The sequence below is a fragment of the Anomaloglossus baeobatrachus genome, unplaced genomic scaffold, assembly GCF_048569485.1.
Source record: "Anomaloglossus baeobatrachus isolate aAnoBae1 unplaced genomic scaffold, aAnoBae1.hap1 Scaffold_615, whole genome shotgun sequence".
In the NCBI taxonomy this organism is placed as follows: domain Eukaryota; kingdom Metazoa; phylum Chordata; class Amphibia; order Anura; family Aromobatidae; genus Anomaloglossus; species Anomaloglossus baeobatrachus.
This window is the reverse complement of record NW_027444981.1, coordinates 104,889-125,654: the sequence shown is the minus strand read 5'-3', so window position 1 is coordinate 125,654 and position 20,766 is coordinate 104,889. Positions and strand designations below refer to the sequence as shown.

Here is a 20,766-nt window from a genome sequence, read left to right as displayed (position 1 = left end):
CGTCAAATACTAAGAAAGGGCGGCCTATGAAAGAATTACTACTTTCAATAAGTACACTTAAACGGCTAATTGGGAATAGAAAAACTGTAAAAAGCCCTCTGAGAAAGCCCCCCTCTAACCTTTGATAGTAAGCTTTTCTGTAGTCTGCCTGTTGATGTATTTTCCGTTTGAACTGTGCACAACATGAAGAGACGGAACACTGGCGGCTTGTCACAATGCCCCCCGATGACATCACAATAGCGCTGCTGCCTAGAAAACAAGCTGCGCAGAAGAAGTTGTTCTTTGGGTGGGAGGGTGGGCTAGTGGAAGGAGGGGGCAATCTCTTTTTTTCCCGGGTGGTAGGGGGATGACAGGAGAAGGGAAGCGGGTGGTGAGAAAGGTACAGAGGGCAGGGTTTGGGGGCTGGGAAGGAAAGGGAAAAGATTAGGGTTTGGGGATGATGAAAGGGCTTTCTACGGGTAAGGATGGCAAAGGGTGGCAGTGACGGAAAGTCAGGCAACCTGTCCTGTCCGTCTTTTTGTATCGTGAATTGGAAAGACTGCAAGGGGGAGGGGAGTTGCTTGCGCCCTAAAGGAGGAGTTATTCAGATTCATTGCAGTGGGCGGCGGCTGCAAAACGCACCATTCTTCTTGTTTTGGCTCTGCAAAGCAGCCTTTTCAAGGGTTGGCTTGGGTGACAAAATGTCTTGTGTAGGCGTGGGTTTGTCTCCCTCTCGCTCTCTCTCCCTAAGATGTGTCCGGCATAGGCCAGGGTGCCACTCGAGGCCCAAACCAATTCTGGTTATCGCTTCTCGGCCTTTTGGCTAAGATCAAGTGTAGTATCTGTTCTTATCAGTTTAATATCTGATACGTCCCCTATCTGGGGACCATATATTAAATGGATTTTTAGAACAGGGAGATGGAAAAAGAGCTTGCTCTGTCCACTCCACGCATTGACCTGGTATTGCAGTACCTCCAGGAACGGTGCACCCCTTCTTAACCCAGTTTCCAAAAGCAGAACTCAATTCACCTGATTCATATTAGCCCGATTTAATGAATTGGAAGAAAGCATACGTCTTCATATGCACCTCAATTTGGCCCATTCACTTTTCACACTTCCTCCTTTTGTTTTTTATCTTTCACACTTTTGACTTTCTTTATTCATCCAAATAGCAAACTCATCACCACTCAACCTGACCAACTCGGCTATGTCCCCGTGCTGCAGTTCTCTGTCTTATCTAGATCATTTGCAATTGAATGGAATAGATCCCTTTTGGACAAAGTGGATTCACCTGCTGCTGCAGTGACCACAGGTGTGATAACATCTAGAATTGGCATCTGGTGCGATCTCTCCGCTTCCACTCCAAAGAAAGTTACCTGTTTATTCCTATCATGCATTGGTTTTTGGGGTTTTCTTTGAGTAATGATGATCTCTTTAGTAGTCTGTTGGCGCCCTCTCCTGGAGGAATAGTTTGCTTGCTCTTGGACATTCTAAAAGAGAGGTCATGATAGACATTGAGCTTCTGAGCTCAATTGGGGAAAGTCATGGGTGATGAATGTTTGCAACCTACTGCGAAGCCTCATACCGCAATATAAGGAACGTCAAATACTAAGAAAGGGCGGCCTATGAAAGAATTACTACTTTCAATAAGTACACTTAAACGGCTAATTGGGAATAGAAAAACTGTAAAAAGCCCTCTGAGAAAGCCCCCCTCTAACCTTTGATAGTAAGCTTTTCTGTAGTCTGCCTGTTGATGTATTTTCCGTTTGAACTGTGCACAACATGAAGAGACGGAACACTGGCGGCTTGTCACAATGCCCCCCGATGACATCACAATAGCGCTGCTGCCTAGAAAACAAGCTGCGCAGAAGAAGTTGTTCTTTGGGTGGGAGGGTGGGCTAGTGGAAGGAGGGGGCAATCTCTTTTTTTCCCGGGTGGTAGGGGGATGACAGGAGAAGGGAAGCGGGTGGTGAGAAAGGTACAGAGGGCAGGGTTTGGGGGCTGGGAAGGAAAGGGAAAAGATTAGGGTTTGGGGATGATGAAAGGGCTTTCTACGGGTAAGGATGGCAAAGGGTGGCAGTGACGGAAAGTCAGGCAACCTGTCCTGTCCGTCTTTTTGTATCGTGAATTGGAAAGACTGCAAGGGGGAGGGGAGTTGCTTGCGCCCTAAAGGAGGAGTTATTCAGATTCATTGCAGTGGGCGGCGGCTGCAAAACGCACCATTCTTCTTGTTTTGGCTCTGCAAAGCAGCCTTTTCAAGGGTTGGCTTGGGTGACAAAATGTCTTGTGTAGGCGTGGGTTTGTCTCCCTCTCGCTCTCTCTCCCTAAGATGTGTCCGGCATAGGCCAGGGTGCCACTCGAGGCCCAAACCAATTCTGGTTATCGCTTCTCGGCCTTTTGGCTAAGATCAAGTGTAGTATCTGTTCTTATCAGTTTAATATCTGATACGTCCCCTATCTGGGGACCATATATTAAATGGATTTTTAGAACAGGGAGATGGAAAAAGAGCTTGCTCTGTCCACTCCACGCATTGACCTGGTATTGCAGTACCTCCAGGAACGGTGCACCCCTTCTTAACCCAGTTTCCAAAAGCAGAACTCAATTCACCTGATTCATATTAGCCCGATTTAATGAATTGGAAGAAAGCATACGTCTTCATATGCACCTCAATTTGGCCCATTCACTTTTCACACTTCCTCCTTTTGTTTTTTATCTTTCACACTTTTGACTTTCTTTATTCATCCAAATAGCAAACTCATCACCACTCAACCTGACCAACTCGGCTATGTCCCCGTGCTGCAGTTCTCTGTCTTATCTAGATCATTTGCAATTGAATGGAATAGATCCCTTTTGGACAAAGTGGATTCACCTGCTGCTGCAGTGACCACAGGTGTGATAACATCTAGAATTGGCATCTGGTGCGATCTCTCCGCTTCCACTCCAAAGAAAGTTACCTGTTTATTCCTATCATGCATTGGTTTTTGGGGTTTTCTTTGAGTAATGATGATCTCTTTAGTAGTCTGTTGGCGCCCTCTCCTGGAGGAATAGTTTGCTTGCTCTTGGACATTCTAAAAGAGAGGTCATGATAGACATTGAGCTTCTGAGCTCAATTGGGGAAAGTCATGGGTGATGAATGTTTGCAACCTACTGCGAAGCCTCATACCGCAATATAAGGAACGTCAAATACTAAGAAAGGGCGGCCTATGAAAGAATTACTACTTTCAATAAGTACACTTAAACGGCTAATTGGGAATAGAAAAACTGTAAAAAGCCCTCTGAGAAAGCCCCCCTCTAACCTTTGATAGTAAGCTTTTCTGTAGTCTGCCTGTTGATGTATTTTCCGTTTGAACTGTGCACAACATGAAGAGACGGAACACTGGCGGCTTGTCACAATGCCCCCCGATGACATCACAATAGCGCTGCTGCCTAGAAAACAAGCTGCGCAGAAGAAGTTGTTCTTTGGGTGGGAGGGTGGGCTAGTGGAAGGAGGGGGCAATCTCTTTTTTTCCCGGGTGGTAGGGGGATGACAGGAGAAGGGAAGCGGGTGGTGAGAAAGGTACAGAGGGCAGGGTTTGGGGGCTGGGAAGGAAAGGGAAAAGATTAGGGTTTGGGGATGATGAAAGGGCTTTCTACGGGTAAGGATGGCAAAGGGTGGCAGTGACGGAAAGTCAGGCAACCTGTCCTGTCCGTCTTTTTGTATCGTGAATTGGAAAGACTGCAAGGGGGAGGGGAGTTGCTTGCGCCCTAAAGGAGGAGTTATTCAGATTCATTGCAGTGGGCGGCGGCTGCAAAACGCACCATTCTTCTTGTTTTGGCTCTGCAAAGCAGCCTTTTCAAGGGTTGGCTTGGGTGACAAAATGTCTTGTGTAGGCGTGGGTTTGTCTCCCTCTCGCTCTCTCTCCCTAAGATGTGTCCGGCATAGGCCAGGGTGCCACTCGAGGCCCAAACCAATTCTGGTTATCGCTTCTCGGCCTTTTGGCTAAGATCAAGTGTAGTATCTGTTCTTATCAGTTTAATATCTGATACGTCCCCTATCTGGGGACCATATATTAAATGGATTTTTAGAACAGGGAGATGGAAAAAGAGCTTGCTCTGTCCACTCCACGCATTGACCTGGTATTGCAGTACCTCCAGGAACGGTGCACCCCTTCTTAACCCAGTTTCCAAAAGCAGAACTCAATTCACCTGATTCATATTAGCCCGATTTAATGAATTGGAAGAAAGCATACGTCTTCATATGCACCTCAATTTGGCCCATTCACTTTTCACACTTCCTCCTTTTGTTTTTTATCTTTCACACTTTTGACTTTCTTTATTCATCCAAATAGCAAACTCATCACCACTCAACCTGACCAACTCGGCTATGTCCCCGTGCTGCAGTTCTCTGTCTTATCTAGATCATTTGCAATTGAATGGAATAGATCCCTTTTGGACAAAGTGGATTCACCTGCTGCTGCAGTGACCACAGGTGTGATAACATCTAGAATTGGCATCTGGTGCGATCTCTCCGCTTCCACTCCAAAGAAAGTTACCTGTTTATTCCTATCATGCATTGGTTTTTGGGGTTTTCTTTGAGTAATGATGATCTCTTTAGTAGTCTGTTGGCGCCCTCTCCTGGAGGAATAGTTTGCTTGCTCTTGGACATTCTAAAAGAGAGGTCATGATAGACATTGAGCTTCTGAGCTCAATTGGGGAAAGTCATGGGTGATGAATGTTTGCAACCTACTGCGAAGCCTCATACCGCAATATAAGGAACGTCAAATACTAAGAAAGGGCGGCCTATGAAAGAATTACTACTTTCAATAAGTACACTTAAACGGCTAATTGGGAATAGAAAAACTGTAAAAAGCCCTCTGAGAAAGCCCCCCTCTAACCTTTGATAGTAAGCTTTTCTGTAGTCTGCCTGTTGATGTATTTTCCGTTTGAACTGTGCACAACATGAAGAGACGGAACACTGGCGGCTTGTCACAATGCCCCCCGATGACATCACAATAGCGCTGCTGCCTAGAAAACAAGCTGCGCAGAAGAAGTTGTTCTTTGGGTGGGAGGGTGGGCTAGTGGAAGGAGGGGGCAATCTCTTTTTTTCCCGGGTGGTAGGGGGATGACAGGAGAAGGGAAGCGGGTGGTGAGAAAGGTACAGAGGGCAGGGTTTGGGGGCTGGGAAGGAAAGGGAAAAGATTAGGGTTTGGGGATGATGAAAGGGCTTTCTACGGGTAAGGATGGCAAAGGGTGGCAGTGACGGAAAGTCAGGCAACCTGTCCTGTCCGTCTTTTTGTATCGTGAATTGGAAAGACTGCAAGGGGGAGGGGAGTTGCTTGCGCCCTAAAGGAGGAGTTATTCAGATTCATTGCAGTGGGCGGCGGCTGCAAAACGCACCATTCTTCTTGTTTTGGCTCTGCAAAGCAGCCTTTTCAAGGGTTGGCTTGGGTGACAAAATGTCTTGTGTAGGCGTGGGTTTGTCTCCCTCTCGCTCTCTCTCCCTAAGATGTGTCCGGCATAGGCCAGGGTGCCACTCGAGGCCCAAACCAATTCTGGTTATCGCTTCTCGGCCTTTTGGCTAAGATCAAGTGTAGTATCTGTTCTTATCAGTTTAATATCTGATACGTCCCCTATCTGGGGACCATATATTAAATGGATTTTTAGAACAGGGAGATGGAAAAAGAGCTTGCTCTGTCCACTCCACGCATTGACCTGGTATTGCAGTACCTCCAGGAACGGTGCACCCCTTCTTAACCCAGTTTCCAAAAGCAGAACTCAATTCACCTGATTCATATTAGCCCGATTTAATGAATTGGAAGAAAGCATACGTCTTCATATGCACCTCAATTTGGCCCATTCACTTTTCACACTTCCTCCTTTTGTTTTTTATCTTTCACACTTTTGACTTTCTTTATTCATCCAAATAGCAAACTCATCACCACTCAACCTGACCAACTCGGCTATGTCCCCGTGCTGCAGTTCTCTGTCTTATCTAGATCATTTGCAATTGAATGGAATAGATCCCTTTTGGACAAAGTGGATTCACCTGCTGCTGCAGTGACCACAGGTGTGATAACATCTAGAATTGGCATCTGGTGCGATCTCTCCGCTTCCACTCCAAAGAAAGTTACCTGTTTATTCCTATCATGCATTGGTTTTTGGGGTTTTCTTTGAGTAATGATGATCTCTTTAGTAGTCTGTTGGCGCCCTCTCCTGGAGGAATAGTTTGCTTGCTCTTGGACATTCTAAAAGAGAGGTCATGATAGACATTGAGCTTCTGAGCTCAATTGGGGAAAGTCATGGGTGATGAATGTTTGCAACCTACTGCGAAGCCTCATACCGCAATATAAGGAACGTCAAATACTAAGAAAGGGCGGCCTATGAAAGAATTACTACTTTCAATAAGTACACTTAAACGGCTAATTGGGAATAGAAAAACTGTAAAAAGCCCTCTGAGAAAGCCCCCCTCTAACCTTTGATAGTAAGCTTTTCTGTAGTCTGCCTGTTGATGTATTTTCCGTTTGAACTGTGCACAACATGAAGAGACGGAACACTGGCGGCTTGTCACAATGCCCCCCGATGACATCACAATAGCGCTGCTGCCTAGAAAACAAGCTGCGCAGAAGAAGTTGTTCTTTGGGTGGGAGGGTGGGCTAGTGGAAGGAGGGGGCAATCTCTTTTTTTCCCGGGTGGTAGGGGGATGACAGGAGAAGGGAAGCGGGTGGTGAGAAAGGTACAGAGGGCAGGGTTTGGGGGCTGGGAAGGAAAGGGAAAAGATTAGGGTTTGGGGATGATGAAAGGGCTTTCTACGGGTAAGGATGGCAAAGGGTGGCAGTGACGGAAAGTCAGGCAACCTGTCCTGTCCGTCTTTTTGTATCGTGAATTGGAAAGACTGCAAGGGGGAGGGGAGTTGCTTGCGCCCTAAAGGAGGAGTTATTCAGATTCATTGCAGTGGGCGGCGGCTGCAAAACGCACCATTCTTCTTGTTTTGGCTCTGCAAAGCAGCCTTTTCAAGGGTTGGCTTGGGTGACAAAATGTCTTGTGTAGGCGTGGGTTTGTCTCCCTCTCGCTCTCTCTCCCTAAGATGTGTCCGGCATAGGCCAGGGTGCCACTCGAGGCCCAAACCAATTCTGGTTATCGCTTCTCGGCCTTTTGGCTAAGATCAAGTGTAGTATCTGTTCTTATCAGTTTAATATCTGATACGTCCCCTATCTGGGGACCATATATTAAATGGATTTTTAGAACAGGGAGATGGAAAAAGAGCTTGCTCTGTCCACTCCACGCATTGACCTGGTATTGCAGTACCTCCAGGAACGGTGCACCCCTTCTTAACCCAGTTTCCAAAAGCAGAACTCAATTCACCTGATTCATATTAGCCCGATTTAATGAATTGGAAGAAAGCATACGTCTTCATATGCACCTCAATTTGGCCCATTCACTTTTCACACTTCCTCCTTTTGTTTTTTATCTTTCACACTTTTGACTTTCTTTATTCATCCAAATAGCAAACTCATCACCACTCAACCTGACCAACTCGGCTATGTCCCCGTGCTGCAGTTCTCTGTCTTATCTAGATCATTTGCAATTGAATGGAATAGATCCCTTTTGGACAAAGTGGATTCACCTGCTGCTGCAGTGACCACAGGTGTGATAACATCTAGAATTGGCATCTGGTGCGATCTCTCCGCTTCCACTCCAAAGAAAGTTACCTGTTTATTCCTATCATGCATTGGTTTTTGGGGTTTTCTTTGAGTAATGATGATCTCTTTAGTAGTCTGTTGGCGCCCTCTCCTGGAGGAATAGTTTGCTTGCTCTTGGACATTCTAAAAGAGAGGTCATGATAGACATTGAGCTTCTGAGCTCAATTGGGGAAAGTCATGGGTGATGAATGTTTGCAACCTACTGCGAAGCCTCATACCGCAATATAAGGAACGTCAAATACTAAGAAAGGGCGGCCTATGAAAGAATTACTACTTTCAATAAGTACACTTAAACGGCTAATTGGGAATAGAAAAACTGTAAAAAGCCCTCTGAGAAAGCCCCCCTCTAACCTTTGATAGTAAGCTTTTCTGTAGTCTGCCTGTTGATGTATTTTCCGTTTGAACTGTGCACAACATGAAGAGACGGAACACTGGCGGCTTGTCACAATGCCCCCCGATGACATCACAATAGCGCTGCTGCCTAGAAAACAAGCTGCGCAGAAGAAGTTGTTCTTTGGGTGGGAGGGTGGGCTAGTGGAAGGAGGGGGCAATCTCTTTTTTTCCCGGGTGGTAGGGGGATGACAGGAGAAGGGAAGCGGGTGGTGAGAAAGGTACAGAGGGCAGGGTTTGGGGGCTGGGAAGGAAAGGGAAAAGATTAGGGTTTGGGGATGATGAAAGGGCTTTCTACGGGTAAGGATGGCAAAGGGTGGCAGTGACGGAAAGTCAGGCAACCTGTCCTGTCCGTCTTTTTGTATCGTGAATTGGAAAGACTGCAAGGGGGAGGGGAGTTGCTTGCGCCCTAAAGGAGGAGTTATTCAGATTCATTGCAGTGGGCGGCGGCTGCAAAACGCACCATTCTTCTTGTTTTGGCTCTGCAAAGCAGCCTTTTCAAGGGTTGGCTTGGGTGACAAAATGTCTTGTGTAGGCGTGGGTTTGTCTCCCTCTCGCTCTCTCTCCCTAAGATGTGTCCGGCATAGGCCAGGGTGCCACTCGAGGCCCAAACCAATTCTGGTTATCGCTTCTCGGCCTTTTGGCTAAGATCAAGTGTAGTATCTGTTCTTATCAGTTTAATATCTGATACGTCCCCTATCTGGGGACCATATATTAAATGGATTTTTAGAACAGGGAGATGGAAAAAGAGCTTGCTCTGTCCACTCCACGCATTGACCTGGTATTGCAGTACCTCCAGGAACGGTGCACCCCTTCTTAACCCAGTTTCCAAAAGCAGAACTCAATTCACCTGATTCATATTAGCCCGATTTAATGAATTGGAAGAAAGCATACGTCTTCATATGCACCTCAATTTGGCCCATTCACTTTTCACACTTCCTCCTTTTGTTTTTTATCTTTCACACTTTTGACTTTCTTTATTCATCCAAATAGCAAACTCATCACCACTCAACCTGACCAACTCGGCTATGTCCCCGTGCTGCAGTTCTCTGTCTTATCTAGATCATTTGCAATTGAATGGAATAGATCCCTTTTGGACAAAGTGGATTCACCTGCTGCTGCAGTGACCACAGGTGTGATAACATCTAGAATTGGCATCTGGTGCGATCTCTCCGCTTCCACTCCAAAGAAAGTTACCTGTTTATTCCTATCATGCATTGGTTTTTGGGGTTTTCTTTGAGTAATGATGATCTCTTTAGTAGTCTGTTGGCGCCCTCTCCTGGAGGAATAGTTTGCTTGCTCTTGGACATTCTAAAAGAGAGGTCATGATAGACATTGAGCTTCTGAGCTCAATTGGGGAAAGTCATGGGTGATGAATGTTTGCAACCTACTGCGAAGCCTCATACCGCAATATAAGGAACGTCAAATACTAAGAAAGGGCGGCCTATGAAAGAATTACTACTTTCAATAAGTACACTTAAACGGCTAATTGGGAATAGAAAAACTGTAAAAAGCCCTCTGAGAAAGCCCCCCTCTAACCTTTGATAGTAAGCTTTTCTGTAGTCTGCCTGTTGATGTATTTTCCGTTTGAACTGTGCACAACATGAAGAGACGGAACACTGGCGGCTTGTCACAATGCCCCCCGATGACATCACAATAGCGCTGCTGCCTAGAAAACAAGCTGCGCAGAAGAAGTTGTTCTTTGGGTGGGAGGGTGGGCTAGTGGAAGGAGGGGGCAATCTCTTTTTTTCCCGGGTGGTAGGGGAGATGACAGGAGAAGGGAAGCGGGTGGTGAGAAAGGTACAGAGGGCAGGGTTTGGGGGCTGGGAAGGAAAGGGAAAAGATTAGGGTTTGGGGATGATGAAAGGGCTTTCTACGGGTAAGGATGGCAAAGGGTGGCAGTGACGGAAAGTCAGGCAACCTGTCCTGTCCGTCTTTTTGTATCGTGAATTGGAAAGACTGCAAGGGGGAGGGGAGTTGCTTGCGCCCTAAAGGAGGAGTTATTCAGATTCATTGCAGTGGGCGGCGGCTGCAAAACGCACCATTCTTCTTGTTTTGGCTCTGCAAAGCAGCCTTTTCAAGGGTTGGCTTGGGTGACAAAATGTCTTGTGTAGGCGTGGGTTTGTCTCCCTCTCGCTCTCTCTCCCTAAGATGTGTCCGGCATAGGCCAGGGTGCCACTCGAGGCCCAAACCAATTCTGGTTATCGCTTCTCGGCCTTTTGGCTAAGATCAAGTGTAGTATCTGTTCTTATCAGTTTAATATCTGATACGTCCCCTATCTGGGGACCATATATTAAATGGATTTTTAGAACAGGGAGATGGAAAAAGAGCTTGCTCTGTCCACTCCACGCATTGACCTGGTATTGCAGTACCTCCAGGAACGGTGCACCCCTTCTTAACCCAGTTTCCAAAAGCAGAACTCAATTCACCTGATTCATATTAGCCCGATTTAATGAATTGGAAGAAAGCATACGTCTTCATATGCACCTCAATTTGGCCCATTCACTTTTCACACTTCCTCCTTTTGTTTTTTATCTTTCACACTTTTGACTTTCTTTATTCATCCAAATAGCAAACTCATCACCACTCAACCTGACCAACTCGGCTATGTCCCCGTGCTGCAGTTCTCTGTCTTATCTAGATCATTTGCAATTGAATGGAATAGATCCCTTTTGGACAAAGTGGATTCACCTGCTGCTGCAGTGACCACAGGTGTAGATAACATCTAGAATTGGCATCTGGTGCGATCTCTCCGCTTCCACTCCAAAGAAAGTTACCTGTTTATTCCTATCATGCATTGGTTTTTGGGGTTTTCTTTGAGTAATGATGATCTCTTTAGTAGTCTGTTGGCGCCCTCTCCTGGAGGAATAGTTTGCTTGCTCTTGGACATTCTAAAAGAGAGGTCATGATAGACATTGAGCTTCTGAGCTCAATTGGGGAAAGTCATGGGTGATGAATGTTTGCAACCTACTGCGAAGCCTCATACCGCAATATAAGGAACGTCAAATACTAAGAAAGGGCGGCCTATGAAAGAATTACTACTTTCAATAAGTACACTTAAACGGCTAATTGGGAATAGAAAAACTGTAAAAAGCCCTCTGAGAAAGCCCCCCTCTAACCTTTGATAGTAAGCTTTTCTGTAGTCTGCCTGTTGATGTATTTTCCGTTTGAACTGTGCACAACATGAAGAGACGGAACACTGGCGGCTTGTCACAATGCCCCCCGATGACATCACAATAGCGCTGCTGCCTAGAAAACAAGCTGCGCAGAAGAAGTTGTTCTTTGGGTGGGAGGGTGGGCTAGTGGAAGGAGGGGGCAATCTCTTTTTTTCCCGGGTGGTAGGGGGATGACAGGAGAAGGGAAGCGGGTGGTGAGAAAGGTACAGAGGGCAGGGTTTGGGGGCTGGGAAGGAAAGGGAAAAGATTAGGGTTTGGGGATGATGAAAGGGCTTTCTACGGGTAAGGATGGCAAAGGGTGGCAGTGACGGAAAGTCAGGCAACCTGTCCTGTCCGTCTTTTTGTATCGTGAATTGGAAAGACTGCAAGGGGGAGGGGAGTTGCTTGCGCCCTAAAGGAGGAGTTATTCAGATTCATTGCAGTGGGCGGCGGCTGCAAAACGCACCATTCTTCTTGTTTTGGCTCTGCAAAGCAGCCTTTTCAAGGGTTGGCTTGGGTGACAAAATGTCTTGTGTAGGCGTGGGTTTGTCTCCCTCTCGCTCTCTCTCCCTAAGATGTGTCCGGCATAGGCCAGGGTGCCACTCGAGGCCCAAACCAATTCTGGTTATCGCTTCTCGGCCTTTTGGCTAAGATCAAGTGTAGTATCTGTTCTTATCAGTTTAATATCTGATACGTCCCCTATCTGGGGACCATATATTAAATGGATTTTTAGAACAGGGAGATGGAAAAAGAGCTTGCTCTGTCCACTCCACGCATTGACCTGGTATTGCAGTACCTCCAGGAACGGTGCACCCCTTCTTAACCCAGTTTCCAAAAGCAGAACTCAATTCACCTGATTCATATTAGCCCGATTTAATGAATTGGAAGAAAGCATACGTCTTCATATGCACCTCAATTTGGCCCATTCACTTTTCACACTTCCTCCTTTTGTTTTTTATCTTTCACACTTTTGACTTTCTTTATTCATCCAAATAGCAAACTCATCACCACTCAACCTGACCAACTCGGCTATGTCCCCGTGCTGCAGTTCTCTGTCTTATCTAGATCATTTGCAATTGAATGGAATAGATCCCTTTTGGACAAAGTGGATTCACCTGCTGCTGCAGTGACCACAGGTGTGATAACATCTAGAATTGGCATCTGGTGCGATCTCTCCGCTTCCACTCCAAAGAAAGTTACCTGTTTATTCCTATCATGCATTGGTTTTTGGGGTTTTCTTTGAGTAATGATGATCTCTTTAGTAGTCTGTTGGCGCCCTCTCCTGGAGGAATAGTTTGCTTGCTCTTGGACATTCTAAAAGAGAGGTCATGATAGACATTGAGCTTCTGAGCTCAATTGGGGAAAGTCATGGGTGATGAATGTTTGCAACCTACTGCGAAGCCTCATACCGCAATATAAGGAACGTCAAATACTAAGAAAGGGCGGCCTATGAAAGAATTACTACTTTCAATAAGTACACTTAAACGGCTAATTGGGAATAGAAAAACTGTAAAAAGCCCTCTGAGAAAGCCCCCCTCTAACCTTTGATAGTAAGCTTTTCTGTAGTCTGCCTGTTGATGTATTTTCCGTTTGAACTGTGCACAACATGAAGAGACGGAACACTGGCGGCTTGTCACAATGCCCCCCGATGACATCACAATAGCGCTGCTGCCTAGAAAACAAGCTGCGCAGAAGAAGTTGTTCTTTGGGTGGGAGGGTGGGCTAGTGGAAGGAGGGGGCAATCTCTTTTTTTCCCGGGTGGTAGGGGGATGACAGGAGAAGGGAAGCGGGTGGTGAGAAAGGTACAGAGGGCAGGGTTTGGGGGCTGGGAAGGAAAGGGAAAAGATTAGGGTTTGGGGATGATGAAAGGGCTTTCTACGGGTAAGGATGGCAAAGGGTGGCAGTGACGGAAAGTCAGGCAACCTGTCCTGTCCGTCTTTTTGTATCGTGAATTGGAAAGACTGCAAGGGGGAGGGGAGTTGCTTGCGCCCTAAAGGAGGAGTTATTCAGATTCATTGCAGTGGGCGGCGGCTGCAAAACGCACCATTCTTCTTGTTTTGGCTCTGCAAAGCAGCCTTTTCAAGGGTTGGCTTGGGTGACAAAATGTCTTGTGTAGGCGTGGGTTTGTCTCCCTCTCGCTCTCTCTCCCTAAGATGTGTCCGGCATAGGCCAGGGTGCCACTCGAGGCCCAAACCAATTCTGGTTATCGCTTCTCGGCCTTTTGGCTAAGATCAAGTGTAGTATCTGTTCTTATCAGTTTAATATCTGATACGTCCCCTATCTGGGGACCATATATTAAATGGATTTTTAGAACAGGGAGATGGAAAAAGAGCTTGCTCTGTCCACTCCACGCATTGACCTGGTATTGCAGTACCTCCAGGAACGGTGCACCCCTTCTTAACCCAGTTTCCAAAAGCAGAACTCAATTCACCTGATTCATATTAGCCCGATTTAATGAATTGGAAGAAAGCATACGTCTTCATATGCACCTCAATTTGGCCCATTCACTTTTCACACTTCCTCCTTTTGTTTTTTATCTTTCACACTTTTGACTTTCTTTATTCATCCAAATAGCAAACTCATCACCACTCAACCTGACCAACTCGGCTATGTCCCCGTGCTGCAGTTCTCTGTCTTATCTAGATCATTTGCAATTGAATGGAATAGATCCCTTTTGGACAAAGTGGATTCACCTGCTGCTGCAGTGACCACAGGTGTGATAACATCTAGAATTGGCATCTGGTGCGATCTCTCCGCTTCCACTCCAAAGAAAGTTACCTGTTTATTCCTATCATGCATTGGTTTTTGGGGTTTTCTTTGAGTAATGATGATCTCTTTAGTAGTCTGTTGGCGCCCTCTCCTGGAGGAATAGTTTGCTTGCTCTTGGACATTCTAAAAGAGAGGTCATGATAGACATTGAGCTTCTGAGCTCAATTGGGGAAAGTCATGGGTGATGAATGTTTGCAACCTACTGCGAAGCCTCATACCGCAATATAAGGAACGTCAAATACTAAGAAAGGGCGGCCTATGAAAGAATTACTACTTTCAATAAGTACACTTAAACGGCTAATTGGGAATAGAAAAACTGTAAAAAGCCCTCTGAGAAAGCCCCCCTCTAACCTTTGATAGTAAGCTTTTCTGTAGTCTGCCTGTTGATGTATTTTCCGTTTGAACTGTGCACAACATGAAGAGACGGAACACTGGCGGCTTGTCACAATGCCCCCCGATGACATCACAATAGCGCTGCTGCCTAGAAAACAAGCTGCGCAGAAGAAGTTGTTCTTTGGGTGGGAGGGTGGGCTAGTGGAAGGAGGGGGCAATCTCTTTTTTTCCCGGGTGGTAGGGGGATGACAGGAGAAGGGAAGCGGGTGGTGAGAAAGGTACAGAGGGCAGGGTTTGGGGGCTGGGAAGGAAAGGGAAAAGATTAGGGTTTGGGGATGATGAAAGGGCTTTCTACGGGTAAGGATGGCAAAGGGTGGCAGTGACGGAAAGTCAGGCAACCTGTCCTGTCCGTCTTTTTGTATCGTGAATTGGAAAGACTGCAAGGGGGAGGGGAGTTGCTTGCGCCCTAAAGGAGGAGTTATTCAGATTCATTGCAGTGGGCGGCGGCTGCAAAACGCACCATTCTTCTTGTTTTGGCTCTGCAAAGCAGCCTTTTCAAGGGTTGGCTTGGGTGACAAAATGTCTTGTGTAGGCGTGGGTTTGTCTCCCTCTCGCTCTCTCTCCCTAAGATGTGTCCGGCATAGGCCAGGGTGCCACTCGAGGCCCAAACCAATTCTGGTTATCGCTTCTCGGCCTTTTGGCTAAGATCAAGTGTAGTATCTGTTCTTATCAGTTTAATATCTGATACGTCCCCTATCTGGGGACCATATATTAAATGGATTTTTAGAACAGGGAGATGGAAAAAGAGCTTGCTCTGTCCACTCCACGCATTGACCTGGTATTGCAGTACCTCCAGGAACGGTGCACCCCTTCTTAACCCAGTTTCCAAAAGCAGAACTCAATTCACCTGATTCATATTAGCCCGATTTAATGAATTGGAAGAAAGCATACGTCTTCATATGCACCTCAATTTGGCCCATTCACTTTTCACACTTCCTCCTTTTGTTTTTTATCTTTCACACTTTTGACTTTCTTTATTCATCCAAATAGCAAACTCATCACCACTCAACCTGACCAACTCGGCTATGTCCCCGTGCTGCAGTTCTCTGTCTTATCTAGATCATTTGCAATTGAATGGAATAGATCCCTTTTGGACAAAGTGGATTCACCTGCTGCTGCAGTGACCACAGGTGTGATAACATCTAGAATTGGCATCTGGTGCGATCTCTCCGCTTCCACTCCAAAGAAAGTTACCTGTTTATTCCTATCATGCATTGGTTTTTGGGGTTTTCTTTGAGTAATGATGATCTCTTTAGTAGTCTGTTGGCGCCCTCTCCTGGAGGAATAGTTTGCTTGCTCTTGGACATTCTAAAAGAGAGGTCATGATAGACATTGAGCTTCTGAGCTCAATTGGGGAAAGTCATGGGTGATGAATGTTTGCAACCTACTGCGAAGCCTCATACCGCAATATAAGGAACGTCAAATACTAAGAAAGGGCGGCCTATGAAAGAATTACTACTTTCAATAAGTACACTTAAACGGCTAATTGGGAATAGAAAAACTGTAAAAAGCCCTCTGAGAAAGCCCCCCTCTAACCTTTGATAGTAAGCTTTTCTGTAGTCTGCCTGTTGATGTATTTTCCGTTTGAACTGTGCACAACATGAAGAGACGGAACACTGGCGGCTTGTCACAATGCCCCCCGATGACATCACAATAGCGCTGCTGCCTAGAAAACAAGCTGCGCAGAAGAAGTTGTTCTTTGGGTGGGAGGGTGGGCTAGTGGAAGGAGGGGGCAATCTCTTTTTTTCCCGGGTGGTAGGGGGATGACAGGAGAAGGGAAGCGGGTGGTGAGAAAGGTACAGAGGGCAGGGTTTGGGGGCTGGGAAGGAAAGGGAAAAGATTAGGGTTTGGGGATGATGAAAGGGCTTTCTACGGGTAAGGATGGCAAAGGGTGGCAGTGACGGAAAGTCAGGCAACCTGTCCTGTCCGTCTTTTTGTATCGTGAATTGGAAAGACTGCAAGGGGGAGGGGAGTTGCTTGCGCCCTAAAGGAGGAGTTATTCAGATTCATTGCAGTGGGCGGCGGCTGCAAAACGCACCATTCTTCTTGTTTTGGCTCTGCAAAGCAGCCTTTTCAAGGGTTGGCTTGGGTGACAAAATGTCTTGTGTAGGCGTGGGTTTGTCTCCCTCTCGCTCTCTCTCCCTAAGATGTGTCCGGCATAGGCCAGGGTGCCACTCGAGGCCCAAACCAATTCTGGTTATCGCTTCTCGGCCTTTTGGCTAAGATCAAGTGTAGTATCTGTTCTTATCAGTTTAATATCTGATACGTCCCCTATCTGGGGACCATATATTAAATGGATTTTTAGAACAGGGAGATGGAAAAAGAGCTTGCTCTGTCCACTCCACGCATTGACCTGGTATTGCAGTACCTCCAGGAACGGTGCACCCCTTCTTAACCCAGTTTCCAAAAGCAGAACTCAATTCACCTGATTCATATTAGCCCGATTTAATGAATTGGAAGAAAGCATACGTCTTCATATGCACCTCAATTTGGCCCATTCACTTTTCACACTTCCTCCTTTTGTTTTTTATCTTTCACACTTTTGACTTTCTTTATTCATCCAAATAGCAAACTCATCACCACTCAACCTGACCAACTCGGCTATGTCCCCGTGCTGCAGTTCTCTGTCTTATCTAGATCATTTGCAATTGAATGGAATAGATCCCTTTTGGACAAAGTGGATTCACCTGCTGCTGCAGTGACCACAGGTGTGATAACATCTAGAATTGGCATCTGGTGCGATCTCTCCGCTTCCACTCCAAAGAAAGTTACCTGTTTATTCCTATCATGCATTGGTTTTTGGGGTTTTCTTTGAGTAATGATGATCTCTTTAGTAGTCTGTTGGCGCCCTCTCCTGGAGGAATAGTTTGCTTGCTCTTGGACATTCTAAAAGAGAGGTCATGATAGACATTGAGCTTCTGAGCTGAGCTCAATTGGGGAAAGTCATGGGTGATGAATGTTTGCAACCTACTGCGAAGCCTCATACCGCAATATAAGGAACGTCAAATACTAAGAAAGGGCGGCCTATGAAAGAATTACTACTTTCAATAAGTACACTTAAACGGCTAATTGGGAATAGAAAAACTGTAAAAAGCCCTCTGAGAAAGCCCCCCTCTAACCTTTGATAGTAAGCTTTTCTGTAGTCTGCCTGTTGATGTATTTTCCGTTTGAACTGTGCACAACATGAAGAGACGGAACACTGGCGGCTTGTCACAATGCCCCCCGATGACATCACAATAGCGCTGCTGCCTAGAAAACAAGCTGCGCAGAAGAAGTTGTTCTTTGGGTGGGAGGGTGGGCTAGTGGAAGGAGGGGGCAATCTCTTTTTTTCCCGGGTGGTAGGGGGATGACAGGAGAAGGGAAGCGGGTGGTGAGAAAGGTACAGAGGGCAGGGTTTGGGGGCTGGGAAGGAAAGGGAAAAGATTAGGGTTTGGGGATGATGAAAGGGCTTTCTACGGGTAAGGATGGCAAAGGGTGGCAGTGACGGAAAGTCAGGCAACCTGTCCTGTCCGTCTTTTTGTATCGTGAATTGGAAAGACTGCAAGGGGGAGGGGAGTTGCTTGCGCCCTAAAGGAGGAGTTATTCAGATTCATTGCAGTGGGCGGCGGCTGCAAAACGCACCATTCTTCTTGTTTTGGCTCTGCAAAGCAGCCTTTTCAAGGGTTGGCTTGGGTGACAAAATGTCTTGTGTAGGCGTGGGTTTGTCTCCCTCTCGCTCTCTCTCCCTAAGATGTGTCCGGCATAGGCCAGGGTGCCACTCGAGGCCCAAACCAATTCTGGTTATCGCTTCTCGGCCTTTTGGCTAAGATCAAGTGTAGTATCTGTTCTTATCAGTTTAATATCTGATACGTCCCCTATCTGGGGACCATATATTAAATGGATTTTTAGAACAGGGAGATGGAAAAAGAGCTTGCTCTGTCCACTCCACGCATTGACCTGGTATTGCAGTACCTCCAGGAACGGTGCACCCCTTCTTAACCCAGTTTCCAAAAGCAGAACTCAATTCACCTGATTCATATTAGCCCGATTTAATGAATTGGAAGAAAGCATACGTCTTCATATGCACCTCAATTTGGCCCATTCACTTTTCACACTTCCTCCTTTTGTTTTTTATCTTTCACACTTTTGACTTTCTTTATTCATCCAAATAGCAAACTCATCACCACTCAACCTGACCAACTCGGCTATGTCCCCGTGCTGCAGTTCTCTGTCTTATCTAGATCATTTGCAATTGAATGGAATAGATCCCTTTTGGACAAAGTGGATTCACCTGCTGCTGCAGTGACCACAGGTGTGATAACATCTAGAATTGGCATCTGGTGCGATCTCTCCGCTTCCACTCCAAAGAAAGTTACCTGTTTATTCCTATCATGCATTGGTTTTTGGGGTTTTCTTTGAGTAATGATGATCTCTTTAGTAGTCTGTTGGCGCCCTCTCCTGGAGGAATAGTTTGCTTGCTCTTGGACATTCTAAAAGAGAGGTCATGATAGACATTGAGCTTCTGAGCTCAATTGGGGAAAGTCATGGGTGATGAATGTTTGCAACCTACTGCGAAGCCTCATACCGCAATATAAGGAACGTCAAATACTAAGAAAGGGCGGCCTATGAAAGAATTACTACTTTCAATAAGTACACTTAAACGGCTAATTGGGAATAGAAAAACTGTAAAAAGCCCTCTGAGAAAGCCCCCCTCTAACCTTTGATAGTAAGCTTTTCTGTAGTCTGCCTGTTGATGTATTTTCCGTTTGAACTGTGCACAACATGAAGAGACGGAACACTGGCGGCTTGTCACAATGCCCCCCGATGACATCACAATAGCGCTGCTGCCTAGAAAACAAGCTGCGCAGAAGAAGTTGTTCTTTGGGTGGGAGGGTGGGCTAGTGGAAGGAGGGGGCAATCTCTTTTTTTCCCGGGTGGTAGGGGGATGACAGGAGAAGGGAAGCGGGTGGTGAGAAAGGTACAGAGGGCAGGGTTTGGGGGCTGGGAAGGAAAGGGAAAAGATTAGGGTTTGGGGATGATGAAAGGGCTTTCTACGGGTAAGGATGGCAAAGGGTGGCAGTGACGGAAAGTCAGGCAACCTGTCCTGTCCGTCTTTTTGTATCGTGAATTGGAAAGACTGCAAGGGGGAGGGGAGTTGCTTGCGCCCTAAAGGAGGAGTTATTCAGATTCATTGCAGTGGGCGGCGGCTGCAAAACGCACCATTCTTCTTGTTTTGGCTCTGCAAAGCAGCCTTTTCAAGGGTTGGCTTGGGTGACAAAATGTCTTGTGTAGGCGTGGGTTTGTCTCCCTCTCGCTCTCTCTCCCTAAGATGTGTCCGGCATAGGCCAGGGTGCCACTCGAGGACTTCGGTCATGCATTTTTTGTGGTGCTTTGGAAAGCTTCATTAAATCAAAAATCTGTTCTTATCAGTTTAATATCTGATACGTCCCCTATCTGGGGACCATATATTAAATGGATTTTTAGAACAGGGAGATGGAAAAAGAGCTTGCTCTGTCCACTCCACGCATTGACCTGGTATTGCAGTACCTCCAGGAACGGTGCACCCCTTCTTAACCCAGTTTCCAAAAGCAGAACTCAATTCACCTGATTCATATTAGCCCGATTTAATGAATTGGAAGAAAGCATACGTCTTCATATGCACCTCAATTTGGCCCATTCACTTTTCACACTTCCTCCTTTTGTTTTTTATCTTTCACACTTTTGACTTTCTTTATTCATCCAAATAGCAAACTCATCACCACTCAACCTGACCAACTCGGCTATGTCCCCGTGCTGCAGTTCTCTGTCTTATCTAGATCATTTGCAATTGAATGGAATAGATCCCTTTTGGACAAAGTGGATTCACCTGCTGCTGCAGTGACCACAGGTGTGATAACATCTAGAATTGGCATCTGGTGCGATCTCTCCGCTTCCACTCCAAAGAAAGTTACCTGTTTATTCCTATCATGCATTGGTTTTTGGGGTTTTCTTTGAGTAATGATGATCTCTTTAGTAGTCTGTTGGCGCCCTCTCCTGGAGGAATAGTTTGCTTGCTCTTGGACATTCTAAAAGAGAGGTCATGATAGACATTGAGCTTCTGAGCTCAATTGGGGACAGTCATGGGTGATGAATGTTTGCAACCTACTGCGAAGCCTCATACCGCAATATAAGGAACGTCAAATACTAAGAAAGGGCGGCCTATGAAAGAATTACTACTTTCAATAAGTACACTTAAACGGCTAATTGGGAATAGAAAAACTGTAAAAAGCCCTCTGAGAAAGCCCCCCTCTAACCTTTGATAGTAAGCTTTTCTGTAGTCTGCCTGTTGATGTATTTTCCGTTTGAACTGTGCACAACATGAAGAGACGGAACACTGGCGGCTTGTCACAATGCCCCCCGATGACATCACAATAGCGCTGCTG

General features: G+C 46.2%; 13 non-coding genes across 13 annotated transcripts; all 13 read left to right on the top strand.

Moving 5' to 3' along the window:
• The first annotated feature begins 782 nt into the window (after nucleotides 1–782).
• Nucleotides 783–973, top strand: LOC142285689 (U2 spliceosomal RNA). The gene has a single exon (XR_012747035.1). It is a non-coding gene; the product is annotated as a U2 spliceosomal RNA (small nuclear RNA).
• Nucleotides 974–2,360: 1,387 nt separating this feature from the next.
• Nucleotides 2,361–2,551, top strand: LOC142285688 (U2 spliceosomal RNA). The gene has a single exon (XR_012747034.1). It is a non-coding gene; the product is annotated as a U2 spliceosomal RNA (small nuclear RNA).
• A 1,387-nt stretch (nucleotides 2,552–3,938) lies between these two features.
• LOC142285687 (U2 spliceosomal RNA) lies at nucleotides 3,939–4,129 on the top strand. The gene has a single exon (XR_012747033.1). It is a non-coding gene; the product is annotated as a U2 spliceosomal RNA (small nuclear RNA).
• Nucleotides 4,130–5,516: 1,387 nt separating this feature from the next.
• On the top strand, nucleotides 5,517–5,707 carry LOC142285686 (U2 spliceosomal RNA). The gene has a single exon (XR_012747032.1). It is a non-coding gene; the product is annotated as a U2 spliceosomal RNA (small nuclear RNA).
• A 1,387-nt stretch (nucleotides 5,708–7,094) lies between these two features.
• LOC142285685 (U2 spliceosomal RNA) lies at nucleotides 7,095–7,285 on the top strand. The gene has a single exon (XR_012747031.1). It is a non-coding gene; the product is annotated as a U2 spliceosomal RNA (small nuclear RNA).
• Nucleotides 7,286–8,672: 1,387 nt separating this feature from the next.
• Nucleotides 8,673–8,863, top strand: LOC142285683 (U2 spliceosomal RNA). Its single transcript, XR_012747029.1, has one exon. It is a non-coding gene; the product is annotated as a U2 spliceosomal RNA (small nuclear RNA).
• A 1,388-nt stretch (nucleotides 8,864–10,251) lies between these two features.
• LOC142285682 (U2 spliceosomal RNA) lies at nucleotides 10,252–10,442 on the top strand. The gene has a single exon (XR_012747028.1). It is a non-coding gene; the product is annotated as a U2 spliceosomal RNA (small nuclear RNA).
• Nucleotides 10,443–11,830: 1,388 nt separating this feature from the next.
• LOC142285681 (U2 spliceosomal RNA) lies at nucleotides 11,831–12,021 on the top strand. Its single transcript, XR_012747027.1, has one exon. It is a non-coding gene; the product is annotated as a U2 spliceosomal RNA (small nuclear RNA).
• Nucleotides 12,022–13,408: 1,387 nt separating this feature from the next.
• Nucleotides 13,409–13,599, top strand: LOC142285680 (U2 spliceosomal RNA). The gene has a single exon (XR_012747026.1). It is a non-coding gene; the product is annotated as a U2 spliceosomal RNA (small nuclear RNA).
• A 1,387-nt stretch (nucleotides 13,600–14,986) lies between these two features.
• Nucleotides 14,987–15,177, top strand: LOC142285679 (U2 spliceosomal RNA). The gene has a single exon (XR_012747025.1). It is a non-coding gene; the product is annotated as a U2 spliceosomal RNA (small nuclear RNA).
• Nucleotides 15,178–16,564: 1,387 nt separating this feature from the next.
• LOC142285678 (U2 spliceosomal RNA) lies at nucleotides 16,565–16,755 on the top strand. Its single transcript, XR_012747024.1, has one exon. It is a non-coding gene; the product is annotated as a U2 spliceosomal RNA (small nuclear RNA).
• A 1,392-nt stretch (nucleotides 16,756–18,147) lies between these two features.
• Nucleotides 18,148–18,338, top strand: LOC142285677 (U2 spliceosomal RNA). Its single transcript, XR_012747023.1, has one exon. It is a non-coding gene; the product is annotated as a U2 spliceosomal RNA (small nuclear RNA).
• Nucleotides 18,339–19,720: 1,382 nt separating this feature from the next.
• Nucleotides 19,721–19,913, top strand: LOC142285719 (U2 spliceosomal RNA). The gene has a single exon (XR_012747064.1). It is a non-coding gene; the product is annotated as a U2 spliceosomal RNA (small nuclear RNA).
• Nucleotides 19,914–20,766: the final 853 nt, after the last annotated feature.